General features: G+C 51.0%; 1 protein-coding gene across 6 annotated transcripts in view; it reads left to right on the top strand.

Annotated features, from left to right (window-relative positions):
• TPST2 (tyrosylprotein sulfotransferase 2) overlaps nt 1-24,716 on the top strand; it is a 52,280-nt gene that overhangs the window by 10,359 nt on the left and 17,205 nt on the right. For 2 of the 6 annotated variants that reach the window (XM_038575512.1, XM_038575511.1), the window contains 2 exons: nt 12,677-12,776; nt 24,322-24,393. The gene's annotated coding sequence lies outside the window, so the exon portion shown is untranslated. Of the gene's footprint in view, nt 1-1,754; nt 1,888-12,676; nt 12,777-20,385; nt 20,461-24,321; nt 24,394-24,716 lie in introns of those variants that run through there. The other 4 variants (XM_038575513.1, XM_038575514.1, XM_038575516.1 and 1 more) reach the window with 3 other exon arrangements.

Genomic DNA, 24,716 nt, shown 5'->3' with positions numbered 1-24,716 from the left:
CCCCGACACCTCACCGCCCTCTGCACCTGCGCCCTCTGCACCTGCTCCCGTGCTGCGCATCCTTCTCGGATTCCCGTCTGACCCTCCCCACCCCCTGCCCCGTGCTAGCCAGAACCCACAGCCTTTCCTCGGACCTCCTTGGTCACGTGACTTATTTATTCCCCTGATCGGGCTCTCCTTTCATTCTGCTCATTATCCAGTTGCTCCAGCATCAGTTTCTTGTGCTGGTGCACGAGCTCCTTCGGACCTGACTTCTTGGGGCTGCCGGTGGGTGGCAGGTTCCTAGTGGAGCTGGGGTCATGGCAGGGAGTGATGGGCACAGCCAGATGCGTGGTCGGGAGCCCACCTTCCGGAGGACGAGGACGCCCAGGCATGTGCTCCTTCGTTGAAAGGTGATTACTGACTTTATTGTCTCTTTGTCCAGCTCTGCTCTTTGGGGACCTTCTCCACTTGGGACAGGGGACTGAGGGCCCAGGTGAATGGAGTAGTGAGGATTCCAGGGCGCTGCGTCTCCCTCCAGCCATTTGGTTCCCAGATCCCTAAATATCTAGAACTTGCCAGTTCCTGAGCAAACAGGTGCACAAATATGTATCTTTTGTGTGTGGTATCACTGGAACCTCAGAGTGATGCGAGGCACCTTTGAGAGGAGCCCTGATATGGTGGAAAGATGGGGTCATTTGAGTCGGACACATGGGAATTAGAATGCCAGCTGGCTGGTGCTGGAGCTGTGGAACCTCAAGCCAGCCACCTCCCCTCTCTGGGCTTCAAGTTCCTCATCTGTAAAGTGGACATCATAGTAGTGACCATCTCGGGTTGCCAGGAAGATGGCAGAGAAGGTTTTCTGGTGCCTGATGCATAGAAGGTCTCAGTAATTCATAGCAGGAAGGATTATGTTGTTCACCCATTTCACAGATGAGGAAAAGGAAACAGGCTCAGAGAAGTTCAGGGACTCTCCCCACACCTGGCCCTGTTCCTTGTGATGTCTAGGCAAGTCTGCAGATGGAAATACTTTCTAGCAAGGTCCCTGGCTTCCTAGGGGTCCAAACCATTGTTCTGTAGGAAGAGGCTGCTCATTCACTCACTCTGGAGCAGCGCCCCCAGACGTCAGTGAGCCGTGAGGAGATGCCCCTTCTTTCTCAGGGCTTTTGATATTCGAAGTGTTCTGAACAGCTCTTGAGGACTTTGAAACCCTTGCTCTTATGCCTGCTTCATGAACAGGTGAGGGAGGAAACTGTCCGAGTCCCAGGCTTTGTTTGTCTGAGATGGAGACGACGGGGTGGGGGGTGGGGGGTAGAAGGGTGGCAGGTGCCTCTGTTAACAAGATGCCCAGGTAGGTGCGGCCCTGGAATCAAGCCTGCGAATTGTGCTCTTAACCCCCTGCCCATAATCCTACATCTGTCCAGACCCACATGCCCACAGTATCACTGGGGGATGAAAGCCAAGTGCCGTAGGGATGAACCATAAAAAAAGGTGTAGGCCTTCTTATCTGGGGACATTACCTCCGGCAAATATTTATTGCTTGCTTGCTTTGTTCTTGGGCAGGCATTTCCACTGTTTGGCCATCGGCCATTGCAAAACCACCACAACAAAGAAGTGGAAGGTAATGCAATAAAAAAGCCATAAACTGCAACTGGGGGCAGGGCAAGGGGGAAGTTAGCCAAAGGCATTCTAAGTGAAATATATGGGAACAACCTGACTGTTTTGTAAGCAAAATACATGGGAACAACCTGACTTTTATAAGAGCTGGCTTCCCACGTGGAAAACTCATTTCTACACCCGTGGGGCAGAAGTGTGAGTGGTTAGCTGGCTCCAGCCATCACCCTGAGTCCTGTCTGCACATTAAAAGAAGAAAAATCATTCTAGGGCCTGGGAGAAGACCGCTGAGTGGTAAGCATGCAGAGGTCAAAAGAGCCTATTGTGTGTCTATATTTTGGGGTCAGGTAAATGGAAAATCTGGAGGTGTATCGCCTTCTGGTACAGCTGGATCCAGGTACCCCGGTGTATGTGGACATGTCTCTTAGATGGGCTTTCTTCTGTGGTAGCCTCATTCTCAGGTACGCTCTCCCCAATAGCACTTTCCCTTAACGTTAGCAGTCTCGGCTACAAGAGAGCCATTTCTCTAGTGGTTCTTGCAAATGCTGGGATTGACTCCTCTTCGCCCACCCAGGGTCTCCTGCCTATCTGTGAACGTCTGTACCCTTTTACTGGCCAGCCCTCCATTGCTGATCCTGGCATGGGATCAGCCCTACACTGCTCACAAGGACTGATCCCAGAAGATCAGAGAATGCGTGCTTGGCAGGCAGTTTGACAGATATCCACACCAGTGGTGGAGCAGAAATAAAAGGGAGCAGCAGGATTTCTGTCTTGGAGAAAGAAGTGGAGACAGGCACTGCCATTCATTGAGCATTTACTCTGCTCTGGTATGATATTGAGGCCTTTATGTGTACTTAGTTGCTGTTCACCTTTTACAAGTAAGAAAATGAGGTTCAGAGAGGCTAAGTGACTTACCTAAGGTCACAAAGCTAATAGGGGAAAATTCAGACTAAGGTCCATCTTCCTGCAAAACCTGTTTTTTCACTGCTCCCTGATACCTGAGGACACTTAGCTGTCAACAGAGTGAGCTCTAAAAATAAAATACGAATGCCTGTGGGCATCCCAGTCTCTGTATTAAGGGTGGGAATACAAAAGGGAAAAAAATTTAAAAGACTGCAGGGCCCCTCAGCCCATGAGCTCTCCACAGTCAGGTAGGTTTGGGAGGTGAAAGGGCAAATAGCAATTACTATAGAGGATGGTGAAGAGTAGGCATATGGTTCTCTGAGACATAGGGGTATTTAATCTAATCTGGGTGCTCATGGGAGGTTTCCTGGAAAAGGAGCTGCTTGAGCTGAGGTGATAACAAACAAGCCAAGATAAAATTGGGGAAAGGGCATATAGGTACCTACTAGATAGGACTCTTGATTGACAAACACAGAAATCCAGCTCCCGTGAAATTAAGCAAAAAAGTACATTTATTGGCTCATGTCACTAAAAAGTTGAGGGGTAGGAATGGCTTCAGGCATGGCTGGATCCAGGAGCCCAACTAATATCAGGGAGTCATGTCTCCCATCTTCTCAGGTTGGTTGGGTTCCCATGTCTCCCATAGCTCCATCTTCTTGGGTTGGCTTCTCAGGCAGGCTCCACTGGTGGTGACCAGAGATGTCCCTGTACCTCCAACCACATACCCTTTTCCATAGTTTCCCTAGAAGTGCTGCTAAAGTCTCTAGCTAATTTTCAATAATCTAGATGGAGTTATGTATCCTTCCTCGAACGAACACTGTAATTGTTTGGGCCTGGGGCACGTGTCCACACCTAGGGTCTGAGGTAGACTGGGAAAGTGGTTAGGAAAATCAGGAGTATGTGGCATCTGTCAGGTTGATAGATATTCCATTGGTCTGGAGCATGGGGGGCTGATCATGAGGTCCCCACAAGCCATGTGAAGAGTTGCATCCTGGGGCACCTGGATGGCTTAGTTGGTTAAGACTTCAACTCTTTTTTTTTTTTTTAAGATTTTCATGAGACACAGAGGCAGAGACACAGGCAGAGGGAGAAGCAGGCTCCCTGCAAGGAGCCCGATGTGGGACTCGATCCCAGATCCTGGGATTATGCCCTGGGCTAAAGGGAGACACTCAACTGCTGAGCCACCCAGGCGTCCCAAGACTTGAACTCTAATTTTGACTCAGGTCGTGAGATTGAGCCCTGCGTCTGGCTCCATGATGGGTGTAGAGCCTGCCTAAGATATTCTCTCTCTCTCTCCTTCTCCCTCTGCCCATCCCCCTGCTTAAAGAAAATTGCATCTTAAGAATAGTGGGGAGCCTTGACATGCCCACTGTTGGAAAGCTGCAGGGTTGAGGCAGGAGGAGCAGATGGGAGGGGAGGTATTCACATTGTCCTTGAGGGGTGCCAAGTGCTTTCTCATTGCAGTTTTGATTTGTGTTTCCCTGATGGTCAGCAATGTTGAACGTCTTTCCATATGCTTGTGGGCCATCTGTAGATCTTTGCAGACATGTCAGAGTTCTTTGCCCATTTTTGAATCAGGTGGTTTGGTGGTTTGTCATTAAGTTTTAGAAAGTCCTTAACACATTCTGGTTAGTAATCCTTTGTGAGATAGGGGATTTGTAAATATTTTCTCCTGTTCTGTGGGTTGTCTTTTTTACTGTGTGGATAGTGTCTTTTGATGCACAAAATATTTTTAATTATCCCGACGTTAATTTGTCTATTTTTTTTAAAGATTTTATTCATTTATTCATGAGAGAGAGAGAGAGAGAGGGGCAGGGACACAGGCAGAGGGAGAAGCAGGCTCCATGCAGGGAGCCCGACATGGGACTCGATCCTGGGTCTCCAGGATCACGCCCTGGGCTGAAGGCAGGCGCCAAACCACTGAGCCACCCAGGGATCCCCCTGTCTATTTCTTTTGTTACCTGTGCCAAGAAATGGTTGCGTGGCTGTACCTTAAAGGTGAAGTTGGCAGGATCTGCTGCTGGATTGGATTGGGGTGGGGGAGAGAGAGGGGAGTCTTGCTTTTGGCTGCCTTCAAGCCTTATCGCCTGAGTGTAGTGCGCTGCCACCAAGTAAGGGTGGGAGGTATTTGAGGGGGAAAACCAGGAGATCAGCTTTGGTTGCGTTAATTTTGAGGTACCAGCTTAACGCCCAAGTGGAGGTGGTGAGGAGACAGCTCTTGCCCCAGTCTGGTGTTGAGGGAATTTGGGGCTGGAGGTGTTCATCCAGGGGGAACAGAGGAGGCATGGTGGCAGAGACGAGGAGCAGAGGAGTCACCTGTGCCAGAATGTTCAAGTGTGGCCCAGTGTCGGGAAGGAAAAAGCCTGAAGCGTGCTCTGGGGAGGGATGGAGAGAGAGGAAGACAAGCAGACATCACCCCCTTGGCCCCTCATCAAAAGCTACCCTAGCCTGGCTGCTCCCTTATTGAGTGTGGGTTTGGGGGTAGTTGTGCCAGGATCTGGGCTGTGGGTGGCACGACCGGAGGCCTCAGCTCTATTGACCTTTCTGTTCCTGACGCCCAGGCCTGGCCCTGGGAGAGTGCCTGCCAGCGGGTGTTGATGAGGGGAATGAATGGAGTCCTGTGTGTTCTCCAAAGCTGACAGGAAGGTGCGTGGGTGGGAGGGCCGTGCCCCCCCCCCCCCCCCCAGCACCACTACTCAGCATCGGACCACTTGGTGAATTTTCCAAAGGTGTGATGGCACCAGCTCAAGAAAAAAAAAAGCACATGCCTGCACCCCCTCCAGCAAGGTGCCTGGTACTCCTTGCATTCAGGCCTTCCCAACCACCATCCTTAAATCTCCTAATAGAGATTAATTTTGCCCGTCTTGTGCTTTATAGTTGGATAAAGTACTTTATGTACGTAAAAACGCAGATGCTCTCTTTCGGATTGGCTTTTTTTTTCTTTCTTTTTTGCTCAGCATAAATCTGTGAGATTCATCCAGATTGTTGTGTGAAGTTCTGGCTTGTTCTTTTGCCTGGCTGTTAGGTGTGTATGTATTTATTTACCTGTATTTACATATTCATTAATGGGCCTTTGAGTAGTTTCTAATGAGGCGGGGGTTGCAAATAGTGCTGCTGGGAACATTTCATTTGGCATGTGAACTTCGGTGAAGAGTTAGCTACATTTCTTTATTTCTTTCCCCTTTCTTTTCTTTCTTTCTTCCTTTTTTTTTTTTTTTGAGATTTATTTATTTGAGGGAGAAAGCGTGAGGGAGGGGCAGCAGGAGAGGGAGAGAGAGAACCCCAAGCAGGGATGAGTGCTGAGCCCAATGCATGGCCTGAGATCATGATCTGAACTGAAATCAAAAGTCGGATGCTTACCTGTGGAGCCACCCAGGTGCCCCAGTTAGATGCATTTCTGCTGGATGTCTACTTACAGTAGAATTGCTCAGTTACAGAAAAGGTGCGTGTTCAGCTTTTGTCTCTATTACGCCAATTTCTCAAAGGGAGTTGCCAGGTTCCCCTGTCACCTGAATGTGAAAGTTCTGGTTGTATCACATCCTTGCTAACACCTGGTATTATCTTTTCTTTTTTTTTTTTTTTAAAGCTATTCACATGTATAGTGGTCTTATATTAGACTTTTAATTTGCATTTTTTTCCCTGGTGGATGGTAGTGAGTGTTCTTTCATATGCTTATTGACCATTTAGATGATCTCTCCTATGAAGTGTATCTCTTCAGATTTGCCCATTTTGTTATTGGGTTGCCTGTCCTATTCTTACTAATTTAAGAGAGCTCTTTATATATTGTTTACACATACCTTATGTAATTTACGTATTGCAAATGTCTTCCATTTGTAAATTCTTTTGATCAGTAAGAGGAAGAACCAGGCATTTCGAGCCTCAAAGTCATTGATTTGAAGCCAGGGCAAGCCCTTTACCTGTGTAAGCCTCAGTTTCCCCTCTCTAAACCCTGCAGAGTTTTTACATTTAGCCCAGTGCTTGCTGCGTAAATGGAGCTGTACCTTTTTTAACACCTTTGCTGGGATGAAAGAACTCTGAACTAAAATAGGCAAAACTCACCCTGTGGGGGTTTCTCAACCTAAGTCATCCCTGTTTCTCAGGTCAGTTCCGCAAATATCTATTAAGCAACCACTACATATCATCCGCCAGGTTAGGCATTGAAAGTACAGCAATGAACAAGACCCAGTTCCTACTCTTAGAGGATTGCTCGGTGCGGGGGGGGGGGGGGGGGGGGGGGGGGGCGAGTGCAGGGGACTTTGGGAGCCCAGGGGAAGAACTGACTGTGCTAGAGCATCATGGAAGGCTTCCTGGAGGAGGCAAGCCTCATGGGGTTGAGCACAGTTGAGGGTACCTCCTGTGTTTAGGCACATGCTTGGGTGCCTTCTGTGTGCCAGGCCCTGGTTCTCAACCAGAGGGGATTGTGCCCCCAGGGAACACTGGGGATGCCTGGAGGTATTTTTGGTTGTGGCAGCTTGCTAGGTGAGGGGATGCTACTGTCAGCTAGTAAGTAGAGGCCATGGATGCTGCCCAAATGTCAGTAGCACTGAGGTGGTGAAGCCTTGAGATGGACAGTTGTAATACTGTTTGATGTCACAGTAGGAGGGATGAGCAGAGGGACTGGGAATGTCACCCCACCCAGAGGATGTCAGAGAAGCTGTCATAGGAGGGAAGAACCTGGAGCTGACTTTTGAAGGGCTGAGTAAAAACTGGCAGGAAGCAGGGGGTGCTAAGGGAGGGCACTGGTGAATTGTGGAGATGGAGATAGGAACTCAACGTGCTTGGGGGTTTCACCCCCAAGGGCAGGCCTGGAAATGAGATGGAAGAGGGCCGTGAGGACCAGTCACTGTGTGTCATGGGCAGCCACCCTCCCCCCAAGGAACTGAAAGCCACATGTGGCTGTTGAGCCCTTGCTACGTGGCTAGCACAGCCGAGGAGCTGAATTTTTTATTTCAATGTAATTTAAACGTAGATCTCAAAACAGACACTTGATTCCGTTCTTGGGAGACTTTTATGCATGTGTGGAACTATTTCGGGATGCGAATGTATTTTTTCAACAGTAAATTTTATGAACTCTAAATACAGATCTGATGCGCCTACCGAGAAGTCAGATATACTCCCCAGATTTCAGAGACCTAGCCCTAAGGTGGAAAGGAGGGGGCAGTGTCTCATTAATCTTAATTTTTGTATTGATTTTGAATGTTACTTATATTTTATGTTGACTTTACTTGAATTTTTTTATTGATTAACAGTAATATTTTGGATAGGTGGGGCTAATTGAAATCTAGAAAGAGATTTAATTTCACCTTTTTCTTTTTCATGTGGCTTTTGTTTTGTTTTGTTTTTTTTATTTAGCTGTGGCTTCTGGAAAATTGAATTCCACTTGTGGCTCCCCCTGGACATCATCTGGATGTCACTGTTATGAAGCCTGGGGAAGAGCTAGAATGTTAGGCTGAGGCTGAGGACTCCTAGAAGGGCTTAGGGAGGGGAGCGACATGGTAAGGTTTCCATGGTAGATACACCCTCTGGCCGCAGTGCTGAGAGAAGATTCCAGAGGATGGGATGCATCTGGCCACAGGGCGACTTGAGCTGCAGCCACAGAGAGAAGCCCTGGTAGACAGGTAGTCGATGTGCAGGTGATCAGACTGGGCCCAGAGGGAGGAGGAGCCTTTGGGAAGGGGGCGGCACATCCCTGGACTGACAGGTCCTTCAAAGAGGCCTCCCAGGTCAGAGACTGCAGGTGTGATGTTGGCCGCCTCACGTGGGCCTGCTTCTGCTGGTCTCTACTCCAGGCACCTGCTAAACCGACCTGCCACCTTGACTGTACCCTGCATCCCACTCAGGTTTGACATCCTACCTCCTGCTTCCCTGCCCTGCTCTCCACTGCTCAGCAGCTGTGTGACCTTGAGTAGTGGCTCTCTCCTTCTCTGGAGGCTGCCAGCTTTGCATGGCCTCACCCATGTCGCACCTAGGGCATAGGAGAGATCTGTGATGCCCACGGATGATAGGTCTTCCTGGGCTGGGTCTTTTGGGGGAGAACAATGTGGATCCCTAGGGGAGGGTGGGCATGGCCCTTGCCCGTTGGCTGGGTGGCTTCCCATTTCCCATCTCTGGATTATGTCTCCACTGCACGGCTTTGGAAACTGAGGCTCAGAGAGATGATGGGGCTTGCCTAAGGGCACACAACTCAACAGAGGCAGAATCCAGATGGGGAATGCAGACCTTATCAGTGCAAGGCCTCTGCTCCCCTGACCGTGTCTCAGTGTGCCATCAAGGGGCAGGGCGCTGAGCTCCGTTTCCTCATCTGCGTGGTGGGGTGGAGAGCAGTGCTGACCATGGCTGGTGGTCATTGAGTGAAGTAGCATGGTGCCAGCTCCAGAGGGGAGACAGGCCTCCAGATAGCGCCACTGTTTGTTGGCTGATGCGAATGTTCCGCTTGTTGCAGCAACTCTGCAGCGAGTGGGGTGAGCCCACTTTGGGGGAAGAAACCTGGGGCCAAAGCCGGGGCCCCAGCCAGCACCATGGCTCCGGGGTCCTGTCCCTCCCCCATCCTCCAGGTCACCGCACTACCCTGGCATTGCCTCTCGTGCTTGATGAGGGTGCCCTGTCCCCCAGCCTGGTCCTCTGTCCCGGATGACTGGACATGAATGGGCACAGGGCAGCCTTCCTGGTGGCGCTCACAGGTGCCCAGCCCACGGAGCCTGCTCCCTCCCTTGGGAGCTTTCCTTCCTTTGCTAGGTGAGCTGTCTGCCTTCCTGCCTTGAGCCACGTTCTGATGGCCAGAGTGGGTGGGCAGGAAGCTGGCCTAGAACATGCTCTGGGCATGGCCAAATTCTAAAAGCCAGGCCATTGACCCTGGGTTCTGGTTGTCTGGACACCTTGTTCAGCCTCATATCTGGAAAAGGGGAGCAGCTATCACCCCTTATGTCAGCGGCGCCTGACATACAAAGTTGGTACAGAGAGGAACTTGTAGACCATCAGCTGGGGGGATGTTCTGGGGGTGCTTTGGCAGTTTCTGCTGAGAGCTAAAGATGCTGGTCCCCCCAGCCAGCCCACCCCTTTTACACAGCTCCCTAGATCTGTGCTTCTCAAGTTTTAATGTGCATGGGGATCCCTGGGGTCTGTTAAAATGCAGATTGGATGGGGAACCTCCAGGAGGGACCAGCAGCTTCCAGGGAACCCCGCGCTGTGGCAAAGATGAAAACAGCCTAAATGTCGCTCAGGGAGGCTTTGGCCCTGAACCGTGCAGGGGGGCATGCTCTGGTGCAATTCAGAGGAGGGAGGACAGGACCATCCCATGTACATCCCATCCATACAGGGGTCCTGTCTTCTGTGAGGATGAGCATGCTCTGAGTGCAGGGGGCAAAGGGAGGGGTGTCTTTGCCTGAGTCATTAGCTGATGAGACCCGTGCTAGACTGCCTCTGGCTGGGCTACAGGCCACACAGCAGGTGCTCAGGCAATGTTTACTGGGTGGCAGAATAAATGTGCTGGCATGAACATACCTCCCTGACTTGGTGTGGGGTGGACCACCCAAGTTTCAGAAGGATACCTGGGATCCAGGGCTTCTTAGGCTCAGCATCACTGACACTTGGGGCCAGGTGATTGTTTGGAGTGAGGGCTGACCTCCTGGACTCTAGGATCCTTGGCAACACCCTCCCCCCCCCTCCTCGTGAGACGACCCCTACTCTTGACAACGAAAACTGCCTCCAGAGATTGCTCCCCTCGGGGACAGAATTGGTCCCTGGTGGGATATGATAGCATGTGGATGGGAGGATGGGTGTTCACGAGGTGCGGAGAGAGGCCCAGTGTGATGTCCATTTAGATACGCGTTCCACTGGGATTTCATAGAAAGAAGGGCAGGTGGCCCATCCCCGGACTGATCAGCAGTGGTTACCTCTTAGAAAAAAGGGGACAAGGAGAGCATTGGAGATTTTGCTCCAAAGAGACTTAAGCTTTCTCTGTTTTTTTTTTTGTTTTGTTTTGTTTTGTTTTTGTTTTTCAAATATGGAGATTATACCTGTGACTTGACTGCTTAAGTAAATTTTAGAACTAGGAAAGATACAGGGACTTCTTCTGGAGTGGTGAGGGTTTAATGAATGTTTGCACCTGAAGCCCAGCACAGTGTGTGGCACACATGGAAGGATACCACCATTGCTTTATGTCGTTGCATGCATCCCCTTCCCAAGCATATGGAAACTGTAAGACCCTGTCTGCATATGGGCAGATTATCTCAGGGACCGGGAGGGACTTTCTCAAGGTCACATAGGAAAGTAGAAGGGAACAAGTCTTCATGGTTCTGAAGTAGGGGCTGTTTCTCCTCTGTTGCCCTGGGGCCCCTGCCAGGTGTTTGGACCTCCTGGTCATCGCACCTGTGGACTGAGGCCACCGGGGCTGCTTCAAGTCCCCCAGCTTGTTGATCACCTGACGGTCACCAGCCCAGCTGGAGCCCAGGAAGCAAGCAGAGCTGGCAGGGGTGTGGCTGGTGGGGGTTGTGCTGTTTTTGCCCAGTAGCCTTAGGAGGATCGCCTAGGACGCGGAGCCTGTGACAGAGGACCTTGACAGAGAAGGCTCCTGTAGATGAGTACTGGCTGCCAGCCCCATACAGCTTCAGAGTCATAGGCACCTCTCTTGCTCAAATACTTGCCATGGCTCCCTACTACCCAAGTCTGAATTTCCTTCCCGTGCCTGCTGGGTTAGCATTGCACACCCTTCGAAGGATTCTCCATGACATAACTAGATCCCAGATACTAATAATAATGATAACTATAATAATGGGACCCAGAGTACCAGTGGTTTCCAGGAACAGTACAAAGTGCTTTCCGTGCCTTGTATTTAATCCATACAGAAACCATCTGGCACTGCTGCAAGTCTGATTCTCATTTTACATATGAGGAAACCGATGCCCACAGTAATTGAGTATGTTGCCCAAGGTCACGTAACTCCTGGCCCTGCTGGGATCTTCAGCCTGACTTCAGAGCCAGACTTTTATTTTTTATTTTCTTTTAATTTTTATTTATTATAGTCACAGAGAGAGAGAGAGAGAGAGAGAGAGGCAGAGACACAGGCAGAGGGAGAAGCAGGCTCCATGCACCGGGAGCCCGACGTGGGATTCGATCCCGGGTCTCCAGGATCGCGCCCTGGGCCAAAGGCAGGCGCCAAACCCCTGCACCACCCAGGCATCCCCAGAGCCAGACTTTTAATCAGGAGGCCAGCCTACCTAATCTTGTTAGGAGAATGAGCCAGCACAATGCCAGTAGAGAGGAGTCCAGATCTGGGTGCATGGAAAGCTGGGCCCAGGCCTGGCCTGCTCCATGACCTTGACCAGAGTCTCTTCTCTGGGCTTGCCCTGGTCTTTCTCAAAGGCTGGCTCTGTATTCCAGGCCTGAAGGTCTCAAAGTTATGCAGCAAGCCTAGAAATCACCCCGATTTCATTTTTCCCTTTTCTTTTCTATCACGCCGTTGATACATATCCACTGTTGGAGAGTTAGAAAATTCAGGGGGAGGAAAAGGGGAAATAAATGAAGTTCCAGTTAGCATTTTAGGGTGTACCTTTCTGGAGTATTTTCCCAGCATAAATATTTACCAGCATGGGATCAGCTAGCCTCTGTCACCTAACTTATCTCGGATGTCTTGCAGAGTAAGATTTAATTTATTTGAGAGAGAGAGAGAAGGGGGGGAAGAGCGGGGGAAGAGCAGAGGAAGAGGGACAAGCAGACTCTGAGCGCAGAGCCCGATGCAGGGTTTGATCCCATGACCCTGACTGAGATCATGACCCCAGCTGAAATCAACTGACTGAGTCCCTGTAGGCGCCTCCAGGGTAATGAATTTTTATAAGGTCACATCCAGGTCTGTTGTGGTTGTACTGTGGAATGTTTAATGAGAATATCTAACTAGAGATGGTAATTTAATTGCCGGCATTTACTGGAATCCTCCTCCTGCTGGGTCCTGCCCTAAGCATTTGCCTCAGTAGTCATCCCGGCAACTCTCCAAGGCAGGCAGCTCAGCCCATTTTACAGATGAAGACACTGAGGCTGTTGACGTTAACTGGCCCCCACGTCTCACGGCCCATCCTTGGCAGAGCCAAACGTGGACTCGGTCCTTTTCGGGCTGTCTACTCATGCCCCTAACCACTGTTGGGCCACCCTGCCCCTCACCTCATCTCCCGTGTTCTCTTTGAGGCAGACAAGTTAGCTGGGTGCTGGCCAAGGAAGGAAGGAAGACCAATTAGGAGAAGCCACGGTGGTCTGCAGTGGCCCGATCTGCAGCCCTGGCCAGAGAAAGGGTGAGTGTTCCTGCTCAGCACAGCCCTCCTCCTGGGCCAGACTGGCACTTGCCTGTGGAAATTTGCCAGAGCCATATGGGGTGAAACCCAGACCAGCTCAGCCAGATAGATTTCCCAGGACTTGAGAGTGTGGGTGGCCTGAGCCTCTCCCTGGGGTCCGTGGCTTCCAGTCCTTAAAGAGTGTCTGGGATGCCCAGTGCCTGGCTGCCTGGCGTGGCCATCCTGAGCAGTGGGGCCCTTGCAGGAACCTGGAAAGCTGTTTCCATCTCAAGGTTCAGGGAGGTTAAGAGCCTCGCCCAAGGCTGCCTTCACAGCTCTGGTCCTCGAGAGCCGGGAGCATGGGGGCATCCAGGACTGCGTGCACTCAGGGCCCCGCGCGAGTCCGGGGATTTGTAAAACACTTTGGATGTATTATCTTATTCCCTCTCTGCAGCCCCAGGATGCAGGTGCTGCCTGTTCTCATTCTGTAGATAAGAAAGACTGACCTCTTGTTTTTTTTGTTTTTTTTTGTTTTTTTTTTAAGATTTTATTTATTTTAGAGAGAGAGCACTGGAGCAGGAGCAGTGGGGAGGGGGAGCAGAAGCAGAGGGAGAAGCAGACTCTTCGCCGCCAAGCAGGGAGCCCAGCCCAGCGCTCAGTCTCCCAGGACTCTGAGATCATGACCTGAGCCAAAGGTGTCCTTTTTAAAATGCTAAACCTGAACTCCTTTTTCAAGTGAAATCTTACAGGGAGCACCACCTGAAATGTTGAACAAAGAAGGTTCTAGCCATTGAAATTGGATCAAGGAAGGGAGACTCGGAGGTCAGCCACCACCTTCTCTCTCTGGAGGTCATTGGTGGGGAAACTGAGTCCGGGAGAGGGAAGAGGCATGTCCTGGTTGCATGGCGCTTTGGCAGAGTGTGTAGGACTGGAAGCTCCTTCCTGTCCTGGGGTCAGGGAATGTCGCTCTTTGCTCTGCCTTCCAGGCTGGCAGACCCTGAAGGCCACAGACTTGTGTCTAAACTTTACATGTGGCCATGGGGTTTGGATAAAGTCAGCCTGGGGTGTGCCCACCATCTCTCAGGACAGCCAGGGGGCAGGCTGGGGGTTTCTGAGGTGAGCTTTTGTACCACAGGGAGCTGCTCTTTTGTGTTGCTCTTTTGTGTCTTCCTCCCTTAAACCCAGAGTGACCCAGAGTGGGGTCTTTGAATGAAGGAGCCTGGCATATAAAAAGGCAGATGAAGCCAGCTCTATTTCTAAGACCCAGTGTTTGGGAGTCAGACCTTAATGTAAATCCTGGCCAACACCTGCCAGCCTCGTGGTGGTGGACAAGGTACTTAACTCCCCTGAGACTTTGATTCCTTGTCTGTAAAATGGGATGTTGTACTGCCTCGCAGGTTGAGTGGGAGCATCAAATAGTTCCATGCTCACAAGGCCCTCAGGTCGATGCCAGCTGAGTGAGCCTGCATTTGCTGCTTTCATCAAGTGACAGTTCACCAAGGACTTGTCTCCTCTCTGCAGCCCTGTGAGGAAGTCTTCCACACCCCATTCAACAGATAAGGACGCTGAGGTTCAGAGATGGTGGATGTCTTGCCCAGAGCTTCACAGCCAGAGAACAGCAGAAATGACCCCAACTCCTGTCCCCTGTCTGTCCCCTGGGCATGCTGTCTGCCTTGACGGGTGTGCCAGGACTAAGTAAAACTGAGCTCAGTGTGTCGGGAGGTGACACATGGTCACCTGGAGCTCAATAAATCTCAAGGCAATAGAATATCTCAAGGCAAGTCAAGCAGAGTGGTACCAGAAGGAGCAGGGCTTTGTGGGGAACCTCTTCCTAGTGCTCTGCATAGATTTCTTGGAGACTCTCCCAGCAGCCCCTGCCATCTGGGCCAATTTCTGAGGGCCCCATGCTCCCTGGCTCTTGGGTACAGGTGTGAACAGAGCCATGCATTGATTTATGGTTCATAGAAACAAACTCAGGGGCCGCCTGGATGGCTCAGTCAGTTGAGTGTCTGAATCTTGATTTCAGCTCAGGTCGTGATCCTGGGATCAAGTTCGGCATCAGGCTCCCTGCTCTGTCTCTCTCTTGCAAATAAATAAAATCCTTAAAAGATAATGCTGTGATGTAAATTGAAAACAAATCAAAACTAATGGGTAAGCCTTGAAAACATGGCAAATGAAAGAAGCTAGCCACTAAAGACCACATGTTGTGCTAGTCTCTTTACAGTTGACCTTGAATAACACAGGTTTGAACTGCATAGGTCCACTTTATACATAGATTTTTTTTTAATATAATGTAAATACAGGACGGTACTGCAAACGTATTTTTTTCTTCTTTATGATTTTCTTAATGGCATTTTCTTTAATCTAGGTTTTTTTTTTTTTTTTTTTGTAAGAATACAGCATATAAGTGCCCCTGTGCTGTTGATGTTATCAGTAAGGCTTGTGGTCAACAGTAGGCTTTCAGTTAAGTTTTGAAGGAGTCAAAGGTTGCCCGCAGATTTTCAACTGCATGGTAGGCCGGCATCCCTAACCCCCGTCAATGGTTGACTGTATATGAAATGTACAGAAGAGGTCAATCCATAGAGTCAGAAAGTAGATTAGTGGTTGCCAGGGAAGGGGAGATAAGGGATCAGGGTGACAGCTAAAGGTTGGGGTTTCTCTTCAGGGTGATGAAAACATTCTCAGATTGATTGTGGTGATGGTTGCATAACTCCGGGCATTTACTAAAAACCATTGTATTGTACACTTGAAAGTAGATGAGTTATAGGGATGCCTGGGTGGCTCAGTCAGTTAAGCGTCTGGTTTCGGCTCAGGTCATGATCTTGGGGTCCTGGGATCGAGCCCTGCATCAGGCTCCCGGCTCAGTGGGGAGTCTGCTTCTCCCTCTGCCTCTGCTCCTCCCTGCCCTCGTGCATGCTCACATGCATGCTCTCTTTCTCTCTCTCAAATAAATAAATAAAATCTTTTAAAAAGAATAGATGAATTAAATCTCAAGAAGGCAGTTACCCTCCCAAATCTAAATCAAAGCAAAACTTTCCATGCTGAACAGTGTGTCAGAACTAAATAAAGACAAGATCAGTGTTACTGACATTTCCCTTCTGCCCCAGGCTGCAGTATGGCTTGACACAGCACCACTATTTGCCCAGGCTATTAAAACATTTTTTTGTGTGTCCTAGTTTGCGCAGCATTGTGTCAAAGTGAATGCTCAGCATTCATCTTAAAACATTGCGTTGAACTTGCTGATCTTGAGTTCTGGGGAGGGGCACCCGCTTGAGGTTTATACTCAAGGGTAGTGCCTCACTTGCCCCTCATCCGCCCCCTGCCTGATCCCAGCCCTACCAGGTAAACCTCTTGCTCTCTTCTAGCAGCATCCGCCCATTTGACAGATAATGCCAGCAAGGCCCACCCTAAGAAAGGCTGGGAGTTGTTTGTTCAACCTGAGGAGTGGGGGTCTCTGTCCATGTCGCTTTCTGCTGTGGCCCAGTGCATTTGGGCTCCTTGGCCACCTTCTATCCTCTGTGCCCTGTCCTGTCTCCTCTCCCTTGGGGCAGCTCCAAGGATTCCCCAGTGGCTCTTACCCAGCCACCTCCCCTAGTCCTCTGCTCCTCACTTTCTCACAGCAAAGCCTCCACCTCCATGAATCCTCATGGCAACCTTGCTCATAAGAATTGTTGGACCCATTTTACAGATTAGGAAGCTGAGGCGCAGAGGCAGGTGCACACCCAGGCTAGCTGCCTGACCCCTGGAGCTCTGCATCGTTGGTGACTGATCCATACAACTTGTTCTGCTTCCCCACAGGGCCACATGTTTGGTTCTGGGGAACAAGGTCACAACGACTCCGGTCTCACTGTCCTCCACTCTCTTCAAACTTGAGTTCATATCCAATATCCAAGGTCAAGTGCTGGCGTGTGTGGCCAGCATGGGTAGAGGTCGCTTTTCTTACTGAGAGTCCTGTGGCCTCCTACTTTTATTTTTTTATGTAAAATCAAAACACCTAGGCCACACCCTGGACCATGCCCTCAGGCTTTTCCTCATAAAGAACCCTGTTGCTCTTACTGTCTGATGGTGGAGGTGGCAAGAGGAAACAGGGAGGAATGGACCCAGGCCCCTCCCCAGTAGGAGTGTCGCCCTCTGGCTCCTGAAGGCACAGTCTTTGGATGGCCTCCAAGGGGCCAGGGAGTTCTGATGAGAATTTAACTCTAATGTAGCATCTTTTTTTTTTTTTTTTAAGATTTTTAAAAATTTTTTTGAAGATTTATTTATTTATTCATGATAGAGAGAGAGAGAGAGGCAGACACAGGAGGAGGGAGAAGCAGGCTCCATGCCGGGAGCCCCACGTGGGACTCGATCCCAGGACTCCGGGATCAGGCCCTGGGCCAAAGGCAGGCACTAAACTGCTGAGCCACCCAGGGATCCCCAGATTTTTATTTATTTGACAGAGAAAGAGTACAAGCAGGGGGAGGGGAGAGGGAGAGGCAGGCTCCCTGCCAGACAGGGAGCCCTATGTGGGGGCTCGATTCCAGGACCCTGGGATCATGACCTGAGCCAAAGGCAGACGTTTCACCGACTGATCCACCTAGTGCCTCTAATTTAACATCTTGGTTGACTGTAATTTAACATTTCTTCCAGGTGACTATGTAGGTGATGATCCAGGCAGGAGGGCCTTGGTCACCAATAGAAACCACATATATTTTTATATTGCTTGCCAGTAGCTACAGATACCTCTTCTCATTACTGCATGCACATTATATTTGTTATAGGGCCTGCCTCTAGATCTTTTTTATTGTTTTAATAAACGAGCACATAGTTTACTTTATCAGAGCATTTTTTGGTAATTCTGCCCTTAGCCAGATTTCACTATAATTGGTGTCCTTTTGATCCTCTGTATTTTATTCTATTTAAAAATAACCCTTGGGGTGCCTGGGGGGCTCAGTTGGTTAAGTGTCCAGCTCTTGATTTTGGTCCAGGTCATGATCCCAGGGTCGTGAGATCGAGCCCCACGTCGGGATCCGTGCTGGGCATGGAACCTGCTTAAGATTCTCTCTCTCCCTCTGCCCTTCCCCTACTCCCTCTAGCTGCTTGTGCATTCTCTCTTTCTCTCAATAAGACAAAACAAAAACACTTCTCAGAAGGGGTCTGTGGCACAGAAGGGTCATAGGACCTGCTAGATGTGGGTCTGTGTCCTGAGGTCACCCTGCACCACTGTGTGGGCGCCTCAAACACTGGATCCAGTGCCCTAAGCAGCATTTCCTCGAGTGGTGGGGCAGGGGCAGTGGCAGTAGCATCTGGTAAAAGCAGATCCCTGGGTCTCCACAATCACATAACTTTGGAATCAGAATGTTTGGGTGGGGTGCCCTGGGGCCTGCTGCGCGGGGTTTTGCAAAACAAGTTAAAGGGGAGAAATCACAGTGGTAGAGGCATAGAGCCTGCTCCGAGTGCTGTCGGGTCATTTGTTTAATCTCCACAGCAGCATCCCCATTTCACAGATGAGAAAACCGAGGCATAGAGAAGTTAGGAACTATGTCTTGCCACCCCTCCAGCCCCTACAGGGACTGCATTGCTAATAATCGCAGAACTAGGACTCGTACTCCAGTGCTCATTTCCCCACCTCTAGCGGCTTCTTGGCAGAGGAATGGAGACAGGGTCCCCTGTGGGCCTGCATGCATGTGTACGTGTGTGTGCAGGAAGCCCCAGCCCTGCAAGGTCACCCTGGCCCTCTCCTGTTTGCATTGTTTTCCAGGCAGGGGCCTCGTGTGTTCCCAAGCAGGAAGCCTGGAGCAGGGGCCATGCCAGGAGCTGGGGGCGGGGGACAGGGGCTGCGAGGGGGGGCGAGGCCGGGAGCCAGGGGTCAGGCGTCCCTGTTGGTTGCTGCCTTGAGTGGCCACATGACAGATAGCTTCCCCATCTGTGTACTGGGTGGGGTAGGGTTTCGGGGAAGTGATTCAGAGCTTGGGTTCTGATGTCCGACGGACCTGGGTTCCAGTTCAGGCTCAGTTACCATCTGTATGACCTTGAGCCAGGCACCTTGTCTCTCTGAGCCTCCTCTACCTGCTCCGTACAATGAGGCTAATAATAGCGTCTACCCCCAGGGTGGTTGTCAGAGGCATGATGTCCGTAAAAGACCAGGCACACGCGAATTTCTCTCTCTAAGTCTTTACTTGGCGACAGACCAGATGCTAGATGATTCTGTGCGCGTGCTTGTGCTCCTGCTGCCTTTTTTTTTTAATGAGCTATTTGTTTTCCTGAGTTGAACATTTTTCTCTCACCCACCAAAGGCTGGCCACCTGAGGCCTCCCACTGGCCCTTCTGGGATGGAGCCCAGAACCAAAACAGACACCAGCTCCCACTGGGTCTAAGTGCATTTGCATTTCCTGGGCTTGTGCAAGTCCCGCTGGGGGCATGTGCTGCCCATACTGTGTTTTCAGCACAGGGACCAGGGGGTTGGCAAACCATAGCCTGTGGGACAAACCTAGCTCACAGCCTGATTTTATAGAATGAAACCCAGCCACGCAGCTTCCTTGGTGTGTTGTGTAGAGCGGCTTTTGTGGAGCTGCCGTGTCAGAGACTGCGTGATCCACATTGGCCAAGATTGCTGGCTTTCTGGCCCTAGACAGGAGATTTGGTGATCCCACCTTTCTAGGCCACTTGTTTCTTCGTGTATACACATGCTGTGAGGACAGTGCTCACAAGATTAAATGCTAACATTTTTTCATGTTGACTTTGTGCCAGGCTTTGGTAGAAGTTACATAGCTCCTCAGGACTCTGGGTGTTATTCCCATTTGTCAGGTGGGAACACTGAGGCTCAGGGAGCCACACCAGAGTGACCCAGGACGCTCAGCCTCTTAGCGGGGGACCTGGGATGTGACCACGGGCCTCATTACTCCCTAAACCTGACGTGCCCAACAGGGGGCTGAACTGGGCCTCTTGGCCCAGAGTTCAAAGACTCTGCTTTGGTCATTTTTTGGTGCAAAATACGAAGATTTGGGTCTTCTTCCTGGTTCCCGTGCTTCTCAGCTGTGTGGCCTTGGGCAGGTGATCCCACCTTTCTGAGCCCCAGTAAATAGTGAAAGAGGGGGGTGGGGGGTGGTCACGAGGACAGAATTTAGTGATCTGTGTAAAACCCTTAGCTTTATACCTGGTATACACTAAGTGCTCAATAAGTAAGAGCTCAGGGCACCTGGGTGGCTCAGTCCATGACGTATCTACCTTCAGCTCAGGTCATGGTCCCAGGGTCCTGGGATTGAGCCCCGCACTGGGCTCCCTGCTCAGCGGAGCATCTGCAGCTTCCTCTCCCTCTGCCCCTTCCCACTGCTCATGCTCCCGCGTGCTCTCTCTCTGTCTCAAGTAAATAAAATCTTAAAAAAATAAGTAAGAGCTAATACTTTTAAAGCAGTGTGCCAGCCCACCTTCTCTTCTTCCCCTTTTAAGCACCAAGAATGCTTTTATGCTCAAGAATTACTCTTTTACCTCTTCCTCTTGCCTTGGGTTCCCTCCAGAGTGGGTAGGAGGTCTCTGCTCCTCAAGAGCCCGGCCCTCCCGAGCACCTGTCTCCTGTCTCCCCAGCTCTGCGTGGGAGGGTTAGAGGTTGGGGTGGGTGGTACCCATGACGATGGAATGTTTGGGAGCTGGCTCCCAGGGGGAGAGTTTGCAGGGCTGATGCTGAGCCTGGGCACAGGGGCACCAGGCACCCCTCCAAGGCCACTCTGTAAGTGCAGCCACTTGCCTCCTTAGCTGGTATCATGTGCTCAAGCCCATACTCCCCAGCCCAGGGAACCCCTGAGCTTAGAGAAATCATGCTGAGTTAAAAAGCTCACATGAGTTTGAACCCAAATCGGTGTGGTCTCTCTAAATGTCACCTCCTTCTGTGACACCTTATGGCATGTCTCCCCGTCCCACTGTGGGCATTTCCTTCCAGGCATTTATCCCAGGCATCATTATCCCACACACTGTTTTCCTTGCTTCCCGCCAGGGTGCCAGCTCCGTGAGGGTAGGGCTGTCTGTCTGCGGCCCTTGATGTGTCCCAGCGTCCTGATCAGTGCCTGGCACACAGTAGGTGTAAACATGCGTGAATGAATGTGGGTCTAAAGGGATCTTGAGTACTGAACAGCCCTCCCCCCCTTCCCTGGCCCTCCCTTCCAGTGGTCATGCAGGGAAACCCATGGGTCAGTGCACAGAGAGAGCAGAGCCTCTCCTGGCCTCCCTTGCCACCCCCATTTTATGAACCACATGACATGATGCCCAGGACGGCATCTTGGGGACACAGCCAGCTTTGGAAACTGACTTTTCTTTTTGCCTAGATGGGTGGCTTCTGCAAACCACCTCAACTCTCCCTGTTTCAATCTCCTTGCCCATCAATGGGGATAAAAGGCCCCACCTTAAGAAGTTCTGCCCAGCATGAAATGAGAAAAGGAAATCGCCGTTTGACAGGTGCTGGTCCAGCATTTTCTAACTTACCAACACCTCCCAGCACCCTTAGTAGGCGAGTTCCTTGTTGGCCTTGACCACATGACAAGGGCCCTATCAGGTACTGCTGGCATCCTTATTTTACAGATGCAGGAACTGGGGTTCAGAGAGTCTAAGGGATTTGCCTGAGGTCACACAGCCAGAAGCTGGTGGAGCCGGATCAGAGGCCCGGCGTCTTGTTCCCCCCCCACCCCACCCCGCGCCACTCTGCGTGGAAGAGAATTGAAAGAATGCTAGTCTCTCTGTTATTTTATTATAGAGAAAGACAAGATAACAACCCTCTGAAAGTGTCTTTTTTTTTTTTTTTTTTTTAGGTATTTATTTATTTATTTATGATAGTCACAGAGAGAGAGAGAGGCAGAGACACAGGCAGAGGGAGAAGCAGGCCCCATGCACCGGGAGCCCGACGTGGGATTCGATCCCGGGTCTCCAGGATCGCGCCCTGGGCCAAAGGCAGGCGCCAAACCGCTGCGCCATCCAGGGATCCCTGAAAGTGTCTTGAGGGGAAAAAATGTCACACTAAACACCACTCCTGCTGGCCTTTCGAGTCCACGTATTTCCTTCTTGTCTTTTTTTCTTTTTGTGGTTTGAGTTTGCTGTTTGGCTTGGCTGGTGTGGCCGTTTTGCTTTGGGGCCTAATTATGCATACCCTGCTCCCACAAGGGCCTCTGAGATCCATAAACTGGAGAAAGTAGAGGTGAGGAGGGCCCTCCTCACCCCACCCTGCCTCGGGGCTCTTGTGAGGATGAAATAAGTTGGAGCATGGAATGCCCTGCTCTGGTACACAGTGATGATTAATCAGTGCTGCCATTCCTCCTACAGAAGAAGGAGGGGGCTCAGTGACCCCCACATCCATGCATCTCATTTGTCTTCCAAGTCAGCGCTGTCCAGTAGAACTTCCGGCCAGTGACGGGGAACGTTCTAGAGCAGGGCTTGTTCTAGAAAGGTCCAAATAGTAACTATTTCAGGTTTGGTAGGATGGCAGGTTTTTGTTGCTGCTTCTCACCTTTCTCCTGGCGCCTTCTGCGCCTCCTCTCACTCTTCTCTTTCCCTTAAAAAAAGGTAAAAGCTCAAGGACTGAAGGCTGGATTTGGCCAGAGGGGTGCAGTTCGCTGACCCCCATCCCAGGGTCCATGCTGCGCTGTCCAGCACAGTAGCCACTGGCTGCCATCTGGCGACCAGGCACTTGAACTATGGCCTGTGCCCACAAGGAGCTGAATTTAAAATGTTCTTTCACGTTACTTATTTTAAATGTAAATGCTTGACAAGTGGTTAGTGCCCGCCCTGGGCACTGGCTGTGCAGCTCTAGACGGTGAGAAGCTGTGTGCCGGCCCCCACCCCGTGGGCCTGTCGCTGGCAGGCCTCTCTGAACACCGTGGCATTTCAAGGGCCGCCCCAGGGCAGCTGGGCCTCCAGCCATCTCACCTCTGGAAGAGTGTCCCTAAGTGTATTTGTTCCAAGAGGCAGACCTCTGGCATTGGCTGTTCAGGCCCTAGGAGTGCCAGGCCTTCATACTCAGAGGCCTGGAGGCGGCGGACAGTGGGGGGGGGGGGGGTGCTGCTTGTTGCTATGGTTACACCTGGGACACACACCCCCCCCCCCCCCCCCCCCGCCATCTGTGTGTAAGAGAACTCAGAAGACTGCTTCTCCACTTTTTCAAGGATAGGCACAAACTATAGAGGTGAGGAGTGAGTGAAGAGGAAGGCAGAGAGAACAAAAATGCAGTGAAGGCCTACACCCATTTCATCTCCAACATAGCACAAATAAAATAACTAGAGATTTCTGAAATGCTTGCTGTAAACGGGCCATTGTAAGCTTTCAACAAACAAACAACAACCCATTTTATAGAAGAGGAAAACTAAGGCCCAGAGGAACAATGATTTATTGTTGGACTCAGGGAGTCCAACTGCAGGGATGAGTTCTTAACCACCCCCACCTCTGGGAAGGGACTGAGAGCCCCAGACTCAGCACGTGAGTGTGTGACCTGATTTCCCTCATGAGCCTCAGTCATCCCATCTGTAACATGGGGGAAGGTGAGAACCAGACTAGAACTCTTCTCCACCCTGAACAGTAAAGACACAGCAGTGGGATGTACACCAGGAGCCCCCTTGGTTCCACATTAGTCCTGGCTTCCTGCCGGACCCCATTGTACTCATGGCCCTGTTCCTTTAGTGCAAAGATTAAGAGCTGGGTATCTGGGGCACCTGGGTGGCTCAGTCGGCTGAGTGTCTGCCTTTGGCTCAGGTCGTGATTCTGGGGTCCTGGGATGGAGCCCTGTGTCAGGTTCCCTGCTCAGTGAGGAGCTTCTCCCTCTATCCCTCCCCGTGCTCATGCTCTCTGTCTGAGATAAATAAAATAATAAAATTAAAAAAAAAAAAAAAGAAGAAGAAGAAGAAGAAGAAAGAGCTGGGCATCTGAGTCTCACAGATCTGGATGCGGATCCTGGTTCCTATAGTTCCCTGGGTCGATTGCTCTTCCTCTTGAGGTCTTTTTCTCTTCTCTAAAATTAAGATCATTACACTCTCATAGGGGGACTAGATGATACCAAACCCTCACAGAGTGGGCATTTGGTCAGTATTAGGTGGCAGCTGCAGGACATTGTCCCACTCTGCAGGTGCCGTATTTATCCTAGGTACATGGTATGCTTTTGAAGTTGGGCAGTGCGCAGCCTGTTCAACCTTATCCAGCAGTTCCAGATAGTGATTAGTGATATAGTGGTGGTGGTGGTGGTGGTGGTTACTTATCTTTCAAGACTTTTCTTGAAGTCTAAGGTCCTTGGGCCGAGAAGGGAGAACCCTGGTTGGTAGAGACCCAGGGGCTCCCTAAGGCGGCAGTGCCTTAGCTCAGATTCTCAGCTCACACCTCTCTTCCTGAGCAGTGAGCCAGTTCATTCCCTGTAGGGCCAGGTGAGCTTAGCCCCCAGCCATTGCATCTTGGGCCCAGAGGCCCTCCTGTTGCACTCCAACTCGTCCCCCAGAATACTTCCCTCCCAAATCATTGCCAAATGCCCCTGCGGAGCTTGACAGCCTCCTCTGCTCCTCTGAGGCAGCTCGGCCGTCCCATAGCCCCCACCTCTCACGCAGCATCTCCTTTGCCTCTGCAGGGGTCACCCAGCGCACAGTCTTGGCGAGCAGCCACAAGGGCTGGAACCCAGAGATGAGAGTGCCCAGGGGAGGTAAGTGCATCCAGAAGGCCCCCCAGAGTCTGGGCTCCTCCACAGGCTGCCCTAGAAAGAGCCGCTGTGCTCCCTCGGCCTCTGTTACTGGGCAGCCGGACTCCCCTGGCTGTTAGAAATGCATCTGGGCAAAGCTGGATCCCAGCAGTGCAGGGGCAGGCCTCTGCTGCTGTCTGTCTCTTAGAGAGATGATTATCCTGGTGGTAGAAGACCGAATCCCGCAGCAGGCTGGTGCCCAGCTTCACTGAGTGGATTCAAGGTGTGGCCAGAATCCAGACCCTCTGCGTCCCGTCTGCTAGGGTTTCGGTGTGCTTGCTCAGCAC

This window comes from Canis lupus, chromosome 26 (assembly GCF_011100685.1).
Source record: "Canis lupus familiaris isolate Mischka breed German Shepherd chromosome 26, alternate assembly UU_Cfam_GSD_1.0, whole genome shotgun sequence".
In the NCBI taxonomy this organism is placed as follows: Eukaryota; Metazoa; Chordata; class Mammalia; order Carnivora; family Canidae; genus Canis; species Canis lupus.
This window is presented reverse-complemented; position numbering and strand designations above follow the sequence as displayed.